General features: G+C 44.8%; 1 protein-coding gene across 1 annotated transcript in view; it reads left to right on the top strand.

Annotated features, from left to right (window-relative positions):
* The window catches only part of LOC110516932 (E3 ubiquitin/ISG15 ligase TRIM25-like), a 538,607-nt gene that overhangs the window by 497,341 nt on the left and 29,785 nt on the right, over positions 1-11,481 (top strand). The window lies entirely within an intron of this gene.

The following is an 11,481-nucleotide window of genomic DNA, read 5'->3' as shown; positions in this document are numbered from 1 at the left end:
GTTAAATAGGACAGGCCTTGACTAGAATACAGTATATACATATGAAGTGGACAGTAGTAGTTAAATAGGATGAACCATGACTAGAATACAGTATATACAGTGGGGCAAAAAATTATTTAGTCAGCCACCAACTGTTTGAGGTTGTGGACAGGTGTCTTTTATACTGATAACAAGTGCAAACAGGTGCCATTAATACAGGTAACGAGTGGAGGACAGAGGAGCCTCTTATAGAAGAAGTTACAGGTCTGTGAGAGCCAGAAATCTTGCTTGTTTGTAGGTGACCAAATACTTATTTGACACCATAATTTGCAAATAAATTCATTAAAGATCCTACAATGTGATTTTCTGGATTATTTTTCTCATTTTTTCTGTCATAGTTTAAGTGTACCTATGATGAAAATGACAGGCCTCAGTCATCTTTTTAAGTGGGAGAACTTGCACAATTGGTGGCTGACTAAGTTATTTTTTGCCCCACTGTATCTAGTCTCCCTTACGGCTCTAATCTGATATTGGTAGTGGGGTGGTAGATGTCTAGTCTCCCTTACCGCTCTAATCTGTTACTGGTAGATGTCTAGTCTCCCTTACGGCTCTAATCTGATAGTGGTAGATGTCTAGTCTCCCTTACGGCTCTAATCTGATAGTGGGGTGGTAGATGTCTAGTCTCCCTTATAGCTCTAATCTGATAGTGGTAGATGTCTAGTCTCCCTTATAGCTCTAATCTGATAGTGGTAGTGGGGTGGTAGATGTCTAGTCTCCTTTAGGGCTCTAATCTGTTACTGGTAGATGTCTAGGCTCCCTTATGACTCTAATCTGTTAGTGGTAGATGTCTAGTCTCCCTTACGGCTCTAATCTGTTAGTGGTAGATGTCTAGGCTCCCTTATGGCTCTATTCTGTTAGTGTTAGATGTCTAGTCTCCCTTACGGACCTTATCTGATAGTGGGGTGGTAGATGTCTAGTCTCCCTTATAGCTCTAATCTGATAGTGGTAGTGGGGTGGTAGATGTCTAGTCTCCCTTATGGCTGTAATCTAATATTGGTAGTGGGGTGGTAGATGTCTAGTCTTCCTTATGGCTCTAATCTGATAGTTGTAGTGGGGTGGTAGATGTCTAGTCTCCCTTATGGCTCTAATCTGATATTGGTAGTGGGGTGGTAGATGTCTAGTCTCCTTTACGGCTCCAATCTGATAGTGGTAGTGGGTGGTAGATGTCTAGTCTCCTTTACGGCTCTAATCTGATAGTGGTAGTGGGTGGTAGATGTCTAGTCTTCCTTATGGCTCTAATCTGATAGTTGTAGATGTCTTGTCTAAATTACGGCTCTAATCTGATAGTGGGGTGGTAGATGCCTAGTCTCCTTTACGGCTATAATCTGATAGTGGTAGTGGGGTGGCAGATGTCTAGTCTCCCTTCTGGCTCTAAACTGACAGTGGTAGCAGGGTGGTAGATGCCTCGTCTCCCTTATGGTTCTAATCTGAATGTGGTAGATGTCTCGTCTCCTTTATAGCTCTTATCTAATCGTGGTAGTGGCTTGGTAGATGTCTAGTCTCCCTTACGGCTCTAATCTGATAGTGGTAGATGTTTATTCTCCCTCATGGCTCTAATCTGATAGTGGTAGTGGGGTGGTAGATGCCTCGTCTCCCTCATGGTTCTAATCTGAATGTGGTAGATGTCTAGTCTCCTTTATAGCTCTAATCTAATCGTGGTAGTGGGTTGGTAGATGTCTAGTCTCCCTTATGGCTCTAATCTGATAGTGGTAGATGTTTATTCTCCCTTACGGCTCTAATCTGATTTTGGTAGATGTCTATTCTCCCTTAAGGCTCTTATCTGATAGTGGTAGATGTCGAGTCTCCTTTATAGCTCTAATCTAATCGTGGTAGTGGGTTGGTAGATGTCTAGTCTCCCTTACGGCTCTAATCTGATAGTGGTAGAAGTCTATTCTCCCTCATGGCTCTAATCTGATAGTGGTAGATGTCTAGTATCCCTTATGGCTCTAAACTGATAGTAGTAGTGGGGTGGTAGATGCCTAGGGTCCCTTATGGCTCTAATCTGACAGTGGTAGTGGGGTGGTAGATGCCTAGGCTCCCTTATGGCTCTAATCTGATAGTGGTAGTGGGGTGGTAGATGTCTAGTCTCCCTTATGGCTCTAATCTGATAGTGGTAGAAGTCTTGTCTAAATTACGGCTCTAATCTGATAGTGGGGTGGTAGATTCCTAGTCTCCCTTACGGCTCTAATCTGATAGTGGTAGATGTCTATTATCCCTTATGGCTCTAAACTGATAGTAGAGTGGGGTGGTAGATGCCTAGTCTTCCTTATGGCTCTAATCTGACAGTGGTAGTGGGGTGGTAGATGCCTAATCTCCCTGTTGGCTCTAATCTGATAGTGGTAGTGGGGTGGTAGATGTCTAATCTCCCTTCTGGCTCTAATCTGATACGGCTCTAATCTGATAGTAGGGTGGTAGATGTCGAGTCTCCCTTATGGCTCTAATCTGATAGTGGTAGTGGGGTGGTAGATGTCTAGTTGCCCTTATGGCTCTAATCTGATAGTGGTAGTGGAGTTGTAGATGTCTAGACTCCCTTATGGCTCTAATATGGTAGTGGTAGACGTCTAGTCTTCCTTATGGCTCAAATCTGATAGTGGTAGTGGGTTTGAAGATGTCTAGTCTCCCTTCCCTTATGGCTCTAATCTGGTTGTTGTAGCTGCCTAGTCTAATTCATGGCTCTAATCTAATGGTGGTAGATGAAGAAATTTGGCTTGTCACCAAAAGCACTCACAAACTTCTACAGATGCACAATCGAGAGCATCCTGGCGGGCTGTAACACCGCCTGGTATGGCAACTGCACCGCCCTCAACCGTAAGGCTCTCCAGAGGGTAGTGAGGTCTGCACAACGCATCACCGGGGGCAAACTACCTGCCCTCCAGGACACCTACACCACCCGATGTCACAGGAAGGCCATAAAGATCATCAAGGACATCAACCACCCGAGCCACTGCCTGTTCACCCCGCTATCATCCAGAAGGCGAGGTCAGTACAGGTGCATCAAAGCTGGGACCGAGAGACTGAAAAACAGCTTCTATTTCAAGGCCATCAGACTGTTAAACAGCCACCACTAACACTGAGTGGCTGCTGCCAACACACTGACACTGACTCAACTCCAGCCACTTTAATAATGGGAATTGATGGGAAACGATGTAAATATATCACTAGCCACTTTAAACAATGCTACCTTATATAATGTTACTTACCCTACATTATTCATCTCATATGCATACGTATATACTGTACTCTATATCATCGACTGTATCCTTATGTAATACATGTATCACTAGCCACTTTAAACTATGCCACTTTGATTACATACTCATCTCATTTGTACATACTGTACTCGATACCATCAACTGTATCTTGCCTATGCCGCTCTGTACCATCACTCATTCATATATCCTTATGTACATATTCTTTATCCCCTTACACTGTGTACAAGACAGTAGTTTTGGAATTGTTAGTTAGATTACTTGTTATTACTGCATTGTCGGAACTAGAAGCACAAGCATTTCGCTACACTCGCATTAACATCTCCTAACCATGTGTATGTGACAAATAAAATTTGATTTGATGATTTGATTTGATTTGTCTAGGATCAGTAACCCACACTAACCCACTACCTGTATGTCTCCTCTGTCTAGGATCAGTAACCCACTACCTGTATGTCTCCTCTGTCTAGGATCAGTAACCCACACTAACCCACTACCTGTAGGTATCCTCTGTCTAGGATCAGTAACCCACACAAACCCACTACCTGTATGTCTCCTCTGTCTAGGATCAGTAACCCACACTAACCCACTACCTGTATGTCTCCTCTGTCTAGGATCAGTAACCCACACTAACCCACTACCTGTATGTCTCCTCTGTCTAGGATCAGTAACCCACTACCTGTATGTCTCCTCTGTCTAGGATCAGTAACCCACACTAACCCACTACCTGTATGTCTCCTCTGTCTAGGATCAGTAACCCACACTAACCCACTACCTGTATGTCTCCTCTGTCAATCTGTTTTCTACTCAGAGAATGATGCATAGTTATTAGCTAGTAAGTTTCTACTGAAACAAACTGCCTTTGTGTACCTCAGGAATGCGGCCAAGTGCTGTTTGGGTGTGACCACTGTAAGTGACATGTCCTGTTTTTTGGTATCTGCAAAGGATCCAGCTGGGTGGAGACATGCCAGAGAACAGAAACTAGCTGGAGCAGCAGCACCTAAATATCATCAGAAAAGAGTCATGAAACTGGTGGTTATCACTGTCTGCACTCTATGCCTCCACCCATGTCTTCACACAGCTGCTACCTGCCATGTAGCCAAAGAGGTTGTACTTTTCTAGAAAAGATGAGACCCAACAGTGTTTGTTGAACTTTAGACTCTGCACTGTTGAGTGATGGTCAACTGATCCAGATTTGATAATCTGATAATAAAGTTGCTGTTTGAATAATCTAGTCTCTCTCCCTATTGGTTAGAATCTCCATGACAGGCCTCCTAGTGGTCGGTGTCCTAAGGCACTGTATCTTACTGCTGTGCCACTAGAGATCCTGGTTTGAGTCCAAACTCTGTTGACCCGGTTGACCCACCGGGCGGACGACATTTTGCCCAGCGTTGTCCGGGTTTGGGGAGGGTTTGGCCGGCAAGGATGTCCTTGTGCCAATGCACACGAGCGACTCCTGTGGCGGGCCGGGCGCAGGGCACGTTGACACGGTCGCCGGGTGTACAGTGCACGCTGACACGTTAGCCGGGTGTACAGTGCACGCTGACACGGTCGCCGGGTGTACAGTGCACGCTGACACGGTCGCCGGGTGTACAGTGCACGCTGACACGGTCGCCGGGTGTACAGTGCACGCTGACACGGTCGCCGGGTGTACAGTGCACGCTGACACGGTCGCCGGGTGTACAGTGCACGCTGACACGGTCGCCGGGTGTACAGTGCACGCTGACACGGTCGCCGGGTGTACAGTGCACGCTGACACGGTCGCCGGGTGTACAGTGCACGCTGACACGGTCGCCAGGTGTACAGGGCACGCTGACACGGTCGCCGGGTGTACAGTGCACGCTGACACGGTCACCAGGTGTACAGGGCACGCTGACACGGTGGCCGGGTGTACAGTGTTTCCTCCGACACATTGGTGCTTCCGGGTTAAGAGGGCATTGTGTCAAGAAGCAGTGCGGCTTTGTTGGGTTGCGTTTCGGGAGGACACAAGGCTCTCGACCTTTGCCTCTCGAGTCCTTATGGATGGTTCAGCGATGGGACGAGATTGTAACTACCAATTGGAAACTAGGAAAAAGGGGTAAAAAATACAACTATTTCGGATTTTAAATAAAAAATACAAAATACATTGGAGAGCAGTTCAGCCCAGTGTAATTCAAACGACAAAATACTCAGAAGTAATTCAAATATATGTTTCAAATACATATAACATAAATACTGACCACCTCTGTCTACTACCCAACACACTGTCACACTTCCTTTCAAAGAAACCACACCCCCTCTACATACAGAGAACCCAGTCCAATAGGAAACCACTCCCCCGCTACATACAGGGAACACAGTCCAGAAGGAAGCCACTCCCGCTCTACATACAGAGAACCCAGTCCAGGAGGAAGCCACTCCCCCTCTACATACAGAGAACCCAGTCCAGTAGGAAGCCACTCCCCCTCTACATACAGAGAACCCAGTCTAGGAGGAAGCCACTCCCTGTCCTCTGGTGTAGAGTTCCATGAAACAGAAAGTAATCTTTCACACTGCCACTGCTTAACCTACGGGAGAGAGCACCAAAATGGCAGAGAATCAGGAACTGTTCTGTTGCTCCATCTGTCTGGATCTACTGAAGGATCCGGTGACTACTGCCTGTGGACACAGTTACTGTATGGGCTGTATTAAAGAAAGCTGGGATCAGGATGATCTGAAAGGTGTCTACAGCTGTCCACAGTGCAGACAGACCTTTATCCCAAGACCTGTTCTGAACAGGAGCACTGTGCTGACTGAAGTGGTGGAGAAACTGAAGAAGACAGGACTCCAGGCTGCTCCCCCTCCTGCTCTGTGCTATGCTGGACCTGGAGATGTGGCGTGTGATGTCTGCACTGGGACCAGAAAGCAGAAAGCCCTCATGTCCTGTCTGGCGTGTCTGGCCTCTTACTGTGAGACTCACCTCCAACCTCACTATGAATCTCCTGCTTTCAAGAAGCACAAGCTGGTCAAAGCCACGGCACAACTACAGGAGAAGATCTGCTCTCATCATGACAAACTACTGGAGGTTTACTGTCGTACCGATCAGCAGTGTATCTGTCTGCTGTGTGTGATGGATGAACATAAAGGCCATGATACAGTGTCAGCTGCAGCAGAGAGGACTGAGAAACAGGTAAGATCAGAACAACTTGTTGGTGACTGTCTGATGAACTAAGAATTATTTATACAGTAGGAACTACATCTGTTTGAATATTTGAGAATTAAAGTGAATTAATTATTTTTTTAAATCAATCCACAGAACAAATATGAACACAAACCTTGAGTTGAATATGTTAACCCAGATTCTCCAAATGTATCACCATTTTCTAAAGTAAAACACTATTATCATTCTGAATGGCATTTTATGAGTCCAAAGTTAAGTCTCAACCCCTTGATACATGTAGGCCTACCATAAAAACTATAATCATTCACATAGCAACATAACATAATATTGTAAAGGGACTAACTCAGGATTGTAGACCTTCCTCTCTATGGGTCCTATGTCACATTACTATACTATTGATCTACTGGACTGATAAAGCTTGATAGCTCATTGAAGAGTGATTCTCCACAGAGTCAGCTGGGGATGAGTCAGCAGAAGGTCCAGCAGAGATTCCAGGAGAGAGAGAAGGAGATGAAGAAGCTCCAACAGGCTGTGAAGTCTTTCAAGGTGAGTATTGTTGACCAGTGGAGACACACCATTTCACTTCTCTCCTCCAGTCAGAGAGAGAGAGAGGGGGGCCCCTATCCAATCCCACTGACCCCACTGTTGGGAACAGGCAGTCTGGACCCCTTTCAGAGAATAGACTGGTTCATGTAACCAACTGGGCTGCCTCATCACATTACCATGAGTAACCATGACGACTCATGTCCCCTATACATTAAAATGGAGCTGTCTCTCTCTCAATTGAATTAAATTCATAGGGCTTTATTGGCATGGAAATATATGTTTACATTGCCAAAGCAAGTGAAATAGACAATAAACAAAAGTGAAATAAACAAAAGTGAAATAAACAATCAGAAATTAACAGTAAACATTACACTTGGAAGTGATTTGAGGGATGGGGGAGGGACTATTAGAAGTTAGTAGGACTCTTTTATTTTCTCAGAAGTACTGAGTTAGGTAGGAGGATTTAGAGTGGTGTAAACCGTGATTGAACACACTCCAGCACAGTAGGTGGCGCCATGCACCTTTAACGTTGGTTTGAGGACCTCCATTATATCATAGAAGAAGAAGTTGGTCTGCGAGGGTTTTGTTGTTCCTGAGGAGGGCTACTATTCTTTTCTCTTTTGGTTTTCAAGTATTTTCAGAATGTATTAAAGCCAAAGCTAAAGCTTCCCTAAACAATTCAATATATCAGTCAATATATTTTCTCTGTGATTTATTTTCTCTCCGTCAACCGTTCCATCGCATCTTAACCGTCTTACCGGGCGGGCACTAGGACCCGGGGGAGGCTGCTGCTGCAGAGGCTGCTGCACCGCTCGTGACTGTCAGTCCTCCTTGTAGCTCATTGGTTAAGCTGTGGCTCGAGACTGTTAACAGTTAACGGACAGGAAACGGCTCTGACAGGACACATTCATGTCGAGGCAGTGATGTGAATGTGTGGTAAGTTAGAATAGAGAGAGAGAGTTTTCACTACTATAGACTTTGGTCATAATCAAAGCTTTGTTAACCAATAGGTTTTTATGTGAGGCTGCCTGTAAGTTACAGTGTAACAGACGTTACTAACGGTAACGGTGTCTTTTAAATTCGACATAAGTTATGTGGCGATGATATCTAGTTAACGCTGTATTTAATGTAGTGTAATGACCTGACTCGATCATAAAGGAACAATTGTCCAGACAGAGGATTGAGTTACGAATTTATGGTTTATTACCAACTTTACACAGGCTACTGTTTGGCCTTAGCTCACGCCAAATACATGAAAGATACCCCACAAGCCAATCAGGACCATCTCTTGTGAAGCCCAGACGTAAGAGAGAGAACAAAGGCTGAACCTTAACTTCCAATGCCCCGCCCCCTCCACGCCACTCCGCCAACCACCAGGATGCCCGGCATCAGAACATCCCAGGCATTCCTGTGATTGGCAGATGGCAGGTTGATTGGCATGTCGGACCCCGCAAACACTGGGAACTGGTAAGTACAACACAACCACCTACTAGCCCAGTGGTTCTTAACCGGCAAAACTAAGAGAACACTTCCTTAAGCTGCATGGAGATGGAAAATACAAGAACACAACGCTCGCTGAATTCAAGGTGAAGAGAGCCAGATTCGATGAAAAGGCTACTCTGCCTGTTCTCGGCTTTGTACCCATCAACAAACTGATCCTCACAACATCGTACAAAGTTGCTTACCTGATAGCAAAGCAGGGCAAACCACACACCATTGGTGAAACACTCATAAAACCAGCTGTGTTGAAGATGGCGAATATCATGCTGGGAAAAGAGGCTGAAGTTAAGTTATCCCAAATTCCTCTTTCAAATGACACCATCGGTGACAGAATAGAGGACATGAGCAAAGGCTCAAGTAGTTGCAGATCTGATTTCAAGCCCGGCAAAATTCAGCCTTCAACTCGACGAGACCACAGACGTTTCCAATCTAAGCCAGCTTGCTGTATTAGTGCGCTATGTGAAAGACAACGTGATAAAGGAAGATTTTTTATTTTGTAAGCCTCTTACAACAACAACTAAGGCAGCCGATGTGAAGAAACTTGTGGATGACTTCTTCAAAAACAACATTCTTTCGTGGGATATGGTTTCTGCAGTTTGTTCGGACGGCGCTCCAGTCATGCTGGGAAGAAAGTCTGGTTTTGGTGCGCTAGTGAAAGCCGATGCACCACATATCATTGTTCCGCATTGTATTCTGCACAGGCATGCGTTGGCAACAAAAACCTTGCCTCCAAAGCAGAAGTATTAAAAATTGTAGTGGAATGCGTGAACTATGTGTGAACTAGTGCTCTGCAGCATCGCATCTTCAGTGAGCTGTGTAAAGAAATGGGCTCTGAATTCGAGGTACTTCTGTACCATTCTAACATTCGGTGGTTATCCCGGGGACAGGTGCTGAATCGTGTTTTTGCTGTGCGTGTGGAATTTGCCCTGTTTTTACATGAGCACCAACATTGTCATGCAGATTGCTTCAAAAATTCTGAGTTCATTCTCATTTTAGCGTACATGGCCGATATCTTCGCAGCTCTCAATCATCTCAATCAAAAGATGCAGGGCGGTGGAGTCGACATCATCGAAGCGGAGGAAAACCTGAATGCTTTTCAAAAAAAAGCTACCATTATGGAAATGACGAACAGAGAACAATAACTTCGCAAACTATCCTTTTCTGGACGACTGTGTAAGTAAGATCGAAGATGTATCTGGAATCGGAGACATTTCTGTAGCCGCGGAACTGAAGCAAGCAACTTAGATGAACTTGCAAAGTCTCTCTTCCCTACAAGTCATATCCAGCATGGGTGCCGTTCACGTTTAGTGTTGAGAAATGAAATCATTGAAATTCAGCTGTGTTCTGACAAACACCACTGTATATATATATATATATATATTTGTCATCTACGATGGAAGGTGATCGAGCTACAGTGGTGTTTGTCAGACCAGGAGACATCTGAAAATCTCATGTGAAAAGGAAAGATATGTTGTAACAAACGGTATGAATCTGAAAATCTCCATATATATATATATATATATATATATTTTTATAATTATGCTCAGCTCATGGGGCCTTTGATGATATGAGGCCAGAGGAAATGGCCTCTTCTGCCTAATGGTAAATCCACAGTGAGCACAGCGCCACAATGGCTCGAGCCCTGGGAGTCAGGGAGGAGACGCCAGAGTAGTGAGCTCAGTGGCCACTGCAGTTTGTCCCCTTTGGCTTCACTGTTGACACGAAGTAACACCAAAACTAGTGGCAACTGAGCTGCCACTAAACACGAAGGAGACCAAACGTTCACTTTCACTGGAGTATAATTAAAACACAGATGTTTTGAAACTCCCGATTACAGCCGGCTGTGATACAGTCCGGGATCTAACCCGGGTCTGTAGTGTTGCCTTAGACCACTGCGCCACTCAAATACTATAGCGAAATGTAATCGTTCCATATAGTTCCATCCAATGCCGTTGTATTTTATTAAAACATTTTGCTACACTGGTCACAGTAAAATTAAACAACTATAGTCTCGTTGTCTGACAATGACTGGATTAGGAAACGAAACATCTTCAATTCTTGGACGTGTTAAATGAAACATTGTTTTTCTTGAATACCTCAGTAGTCTGATTATTACACTTCTTAAATTAATAAAGCACTATGAATGACTTTATAAGATGATTATTCATGATCTGTCTGACCAAATGATTGGCTGGTGCCTTCAACAAAGTTAGTAGCGGGCCAGTGACACCATAGGAAAATGAGTCGCGGTGATGTGGGCTGTTTTGTGGATAAAATGCCAGGGCCGTATTTTTGTCCCAGTCCACCCCTGGTTGCCAAGGTGAAGCCGCGCATTTCTGGTCTCTGAAAGGCAACAGCAGAAGTCTGATTTGCAGTAAATATTAATTATTATGTTTTTGTGTGAAATGATTTTGAACTGATGTTCTTGTGATGAGGTTCATTTTGTGTCAAATATGTTTTGAATTTGAAAAAATAATTGTATTTTTACAATTAAGAAGGGTTCGGTGAATGCGCATAAAATGAAACTGGTTCAGTACCTCCAACAAGGTTAAGAACCACCTACTAGCCGAACACATAACACACAGCTGTCTGTGCGGGTCGCTACAGTAGTTTTACTATCTGTGCCAGGCTATAAATGACACAGATAATATCTAGTTAACGTTGTATTTAGTGTAGTTTTAGGGAGGAGAGTAGAGCAGGACCAAGAGGTGTTCTGTACCTGTCTGTCCAGGAGGGAGGAGAGTAGAGCAGGACCAAGAGGTGTTCTGTACCTGTCTGTCCAGGAGGGAGGAGAGTAGAGCAGGACCAAGAGGTGTTCTGTACCTGTCTGTTCAGGAGGGAGGAGAGTAGAGCAGGACCAAGAGGTGTTCTGTACCTGTCTGTCCAGGAGGGAGGAGAGTAGAGCAGGACCAAGAGGTGTTTTGTGCCTGTCTGTCCAGGAGGGAGGAGAGTAGAGCAGGACCAAGAGGTGTTCTGTACCTGTCTGTCCAGGAGGGAGGAGAGTAGAGCAGGACCAAGAGGTGTTCTGTACCTGTCTGTTCAGGAGGG

Source organism: Oncorhynchus mykiss, unplaced genomic scaffold (assembly GCF_013265735.2).
Source record: "Oncorhynchus mykiss isolate Arlee unplaced genomic scaffold, USDA_OmykA_1.1 un_scaffold_121, whole genome shotgun sequence".
Lineage (NCBI taxonomy): Eukaryota > Metazoa > Chordata > Actinopteri > Salmoniformes > Salmonidae > Oncorhynchus > Oncorhynchus mykiss.
Note: the sequence above shows the minus strand (reverse complement) of the source record. Positions and strands in the feature narration are given on the sequence as shown.